The sequence below is a fragment of the Elaeis guineensis genome, chromosome 4 (assembly GCF_000442705.2).
Source record: "Elaeis guineensis isolate ETL-2024a chromosome 4, EG11, whole genome shotgun sequence".
Lineage (NCBI taxonomy): Eukaryota > Viridiplantae > Streptophyta > Magnoliopsida > Arecales > Arecaceae > Elaeis > Elaeis guineensis.
The window spans coordinates 17,712,339-17,717,348 of NC_025996.2; the positions used below are offsets into that span (position 1 = coordinate 17,712,339).

The following is a 5,010-nucleotide window of genomic DNA, read 5'->3' on the forward strand; positions in this document are numbered from 1 at the left end:
TATTGTATAATCTGAGGATCCATACGAGCATATATTATTATATATCAGTTATATATTAAAAAAATCTTAAATACTTGTACAAATTTAAAGAATCTAAATAACACGTTGCGATTAGTCATTAATGATGTTTACAATCCATGGAACCAATCCATGGCCCCATTACAGTACTCTGGATTATTGCTGACACAAAAAATTATTATTTTTGATACTTACAAGCATCGCAATATCCACTCTCAACACTTCCACAAGAATCGAAAACATGTTGGTTAGTGAAACGTGTAAAATTATTTTAATTTTTGATGCTTTACGAAAGCATCGACATGTACTGATACTTTTAAAAGGTGTCGGCAACTTTCGACGCTTATGTGCGTCACTAACCGTGGGGAAGATGCCAACAATTAAAAGCATCGATATGTTTTAATGAGTTGTCGATGCTTAAACGCATTGAAAAGCTATGGCATTAGATTTTTGTCGATGCTTTAAAGCGTCTGTAATTACTTACAATATCGATGCTTTAAAGCATCGACAATGTTCTATTTTAAAAAAAAAATAAAAATAATTTACTAATCTATATAAAATATATAAATTTGTCCAAAAATTATAAGAAAATTTTAATACCAACATAGTCATAATAAGCACTCTATATAAAGTCATATTCTGTAAATAATTTACTAATAATCTATATAAAATACATAGATATGTTCAAAACTTATAAAAAAATTCAAACACAAATATAAAGTCATAATAAATATTTTATATAATATAATAAAGTCATGGTTATATTGCCCATCATATTTATAAATTACAATCCATGATCGAAGAGAAGAAAGCAAAAGAAATCTATATAACTCCAAAAAGACATCGAGATATCGGGCTATTTGTGATTCCTAGGGGCGTGATTGTCATTGACTTTATCACTACGAAAATTATCGAGAGTCTACAACAAAGATATAAAAATTATAATAGTTGACAATATGAAAATCATAATATAAATTAAATAATTAAGTCTATGCAAAAATATAAATATAGTAAAATATGTATCCTAAAAGAGTCCATAAATGTTTATAATGTGGATGTCAAGTACTCAATCTGAGTTCTCATGAAGGATATCACTGTGTTATAGTTTTGCCTCATTGCCTTCGTCCGCACCTTCATCCACATCTCCATCTGCTCCTCCATCCGTGCGTTCACTGAGCCTCAAACATATGAATATCTACATTGCTAGAACTCTCTCTCTCTAGTATTCTAAATGTATCGACGCATGTGAGATAATTGAGTGGGGGTGACTCCAACGCCATAACCCCTCATTCGATCATAACGGTTCGACCACAGCAACTCTATCGTCAGTTGGGCCTCGACATGACTGACCTTCATAGATGTCGAAGACTTGCTAACACGCTTTGCAACAAGAAATGAAGCTCTCTCCTATATTAAATATATATATATCAATTTTATATTTAAAAATAAAAATATATATCATTACACTATGATTATCTATACATACAAATATATCTCTCGATACCTCAATAACAAAATAGCCATCTCGATGGACATGAGTCATTCTTTAGAACTCCATCCGACTAGGCTTCTACTCATACTCATCAATCTATAGAAAATATAAATTGCATAAAACATATAATTCATTATACATCACTGATGATATAAGACACATATCATATATTTAATATGTTATGTGATATATGGTACATCATACATATACTTTAATAAATATTAAAATATTAATTTTAATTGACAAACTCTAAAAATTTTAATAAAACTTATAAGTATTATGATATATGATACACGATATATCATACACAGCTTCACTAAGAAGCTGGAGAATTAAACATTATGCAGCTTCACTAAGTATCATGATATATATGATATGAATTTTTTATTTGTATTGTCGTAACTTGCCGATGCTTTAAAACATCGTAATATGCCGACACTTATTAAAAGTATTGACAGGTGGATGCAGTATTTCAAATTTTTCGATGCTTCCTCCTAGCATTGGCAATATTAAGCCGGTAAATCTCTAATTTCTTGTAATGCCCGTATGGATTAAAACATACTACAACACAAATCTTTTTAGAGGATGACGGTCTTATTGTGTTGTTTGTGATTAAATTTGATGAAATTAGAACTCTTAATCTGCTTAGGATGCCAGATCTTAAGTGGAGGATGAGTGTATATGAGGATCCATATATAGAGGCATGTGTTTACTTCTATATCAATTATATAATACTCAAAGAACCAAAAGAACTAGAGCTCTCACCTTGTTACAATTATAAGGAGCCAAATAGCTTCATAGAGTGCTAAAGTTGTGTTTTTTTTGGCCTTGTAGAGTCGGAAAAGCTCGAAAACTTGCAGCTTCTCATAAGAGAATTGTGCAGACATAAACAATCTTTAAAAAATAGTTTACATATATCCTTATAAATATGATTCAAAAAGATTATCAGATTCAATATGGATTATTTTGGCATACCGTAGAAAGAGCTAAGTAGGATCTATGTGAGAGATTTGCCATATTGGAACTAAATCATATGCCAAATTTTTGAAGACCCTAACTAGATCATATGATCCCCTATTGAGATTATCCTTTTTTTTTTTAATTATGTAACTTTTCAAGATCTAGGATGTAGCATAACCTCCTAAAGAGATTTGTGCAACTAATGATCGAGCCCTAATTCTATCATTTGTACTCCAAAACAAACCGATGAAATCTAATTTTTTTTTTTTCGAAAAAGATTTTGATCGAAAGTATCTTTTAATATAGAAAGAATTTGATGGAGCAATAAGAAGCAAAAGTTGATATAAAATTAGAGATTTATCTTTTGTAAAATTTTAACTTTTCGATATTTAGTTTTCTCTTTTTGGAATGCTAGATTTATTTGAATAAAGAAAGAACTTGATTTGAATTATATAAGAGCAAAATTTATTATTATAAATAAAAATTATATACTTCAATTTTTGATTATTATTGAGAAGAAAGAGAGCATAAATTTTATTTTTATTAATTTTTTTATTTTTTAAAAAAAATTTGAGCTGAATGGATTGAAAAAATTTTCTATCAAATCAAACCAAAATATGATTTGTTATATATATACCCACAGAGAGAGAGAGAGAGAGAGACGCAAAGTAGAGTTCATGAATAGACGCAACTTTTGTCATAATTTCTTTTGCCAGAAAAGCCGCGGGGCCTAATGTCTTCTTGACATGCATGGACAGTTTCCTGTTTGTCTCGTGTGCATGCGTGCCTATGCGCGTGCGTGCAGGCTTTTAGACTACCATCGACCATACTCCAGATAAATAAATAAATAACACTCTGGGCATCCTTTGTATATATTGATACAAATCCCAAACAGCAAAAATACGACGAACAATACACTTTTATTAAAGCTGAGACTTGCGACTTCAACACATAATTCAAAGCACCAAACAGCCCTTCCTTAGCGCTGTCTTATCTCTTTCCTTGCCAATACATTGAATGTTGATCACGAGCAGTGACACAAGAACAAGAACTCACAAGAAATCCACACAAGAATACAAAAACAAAACGAAAAACACATACAGTTTTGCGTAAGAATTCAAACACAAGAAAACGAATCAAGGAAGAGAAAAGACTTGGGGGTGCTCAAGGGCACTGGAAACCTCTGGGGGTGTTCTTTCCACAGTAGTTAAGGAGCAGGCTAAGGTGGATAGGGAGGTTGAGCTTGATCCCCAGAATGTTAGCCTTGAGGACAGTGCAGAGGCAGACGGCAGCCTCGAGGTCGACGAGTCCGTCAAGCAAAGAGCAGCAGGGCAACTTGGGTGGCTTGCCAGCCTTAAGGTTGATCAAGCCGTTCAGCACGTTGGCACAGACGCCTAGCTTGAGTGCATCCACGGGGCATGTTCCTGTACCGCTGCCGGAACCCGAGCCGGAGCCGGAGCCGGAGCCGGAGCCGGAACCCGAGCCGGAGCCCGAGCCGGATCCTGGGGGAGGGCATGGGGTGGGCTTGGGGGGACTGGGGGGTGGCTTGGGGCAGGTGCTACAGGCACTGGCGAGGGTGAAGAAGAGGAGATTGAGGGCAAGGAAGAGGGCAGCTGAGGTTGAGGGATTGGATGCCATGGCTACAATAATGCCCACAAAAACCTGAGTGGTGTACTAAAGCACTGGCTAGTATCGAACTGTGGAAGTGGGCTAGTGTTGTAATGGTGGATGGATTGGTTATGTTGTCAGTATTTATAGAGAGTTAGGAGAAGGGAAAGTCGGTGCCTAGGGTTTGAAATGTTGTAATGGAGACAAAAAGCTTTTCTGGATGACACATGGTGGATCCCTTTGGCGATATTGTTTTAGCTGGCAATGCAAGTGGTGGAGGTTAGGCTTTCTCGATTGGTGGTAAATTTAATCTATATTTTAATCTATCCCCTGGCACGCGGCACATGATATTATAGTATACTCGACGGAAATGGCTCCTAGAGAATTTAGATCATTATGAATTGTATATATAAAGCGAAGGAAAATTCTGCTTTCGTGCAAGAGACACCCAAGTCATAACGGATCTCAGCTCGTGATACTCCCGCCGCTCGTCCGTGAACGAACAAGCATCATTCGCCAGCTATGAGAAGACGATCGAAGAAATGAATGGTCAATCTTGCGTTCGCATTGCAGGATGAGCGTAGAGATTTCAATCACTTTTTCGATAAAACGATACACATGCAGCTAACGACGTCGTGAGCGTCGTGTCCTCGACAAAAGCTGCAAAACTAATTTGTATCTATTGCTTCCTGACATACGGGCCTGCAAACAAGTCAAGCGGAGCAGCACAGATTTAGTGGGAGAATCCATTAAAATGTACAATTAGTTTCGTAATGATCATCTGATGAAAAATTTTTGAATACTCATATATGCTAAAAAATCTAAAAAATACTTTCTAGCAAGTCTTTTGGATGAAATTTTTTATTATTATAAATGATATCAAAATGGATCCAGTCCATAACTCATATGGATTAGGAGATACTACAGCACAG

At 35.2% G+C, this 5,010-nt stretch overlaps 1 pseudogene across 1 annotated transcript; it reads right to left on the reverse strand.

The window, feature by feature from the left end:
- Positions 1-3,371: 3,371 nt before the first annotated feature.
- On the reverse strand, positions 3,372-4,210 carry LOC105043613 (putative lipid-binding protein AIR1B; annotated as a pseudogene). Its single transcript, XR_002164630.3, has one exon. The product of XR_002164630.3 is annotated as a putative lipid-binding protein AIR1B (transcript).
- Between the last annotated feature and the right edge of the window lie 800 nt (positions 4,211-5,010).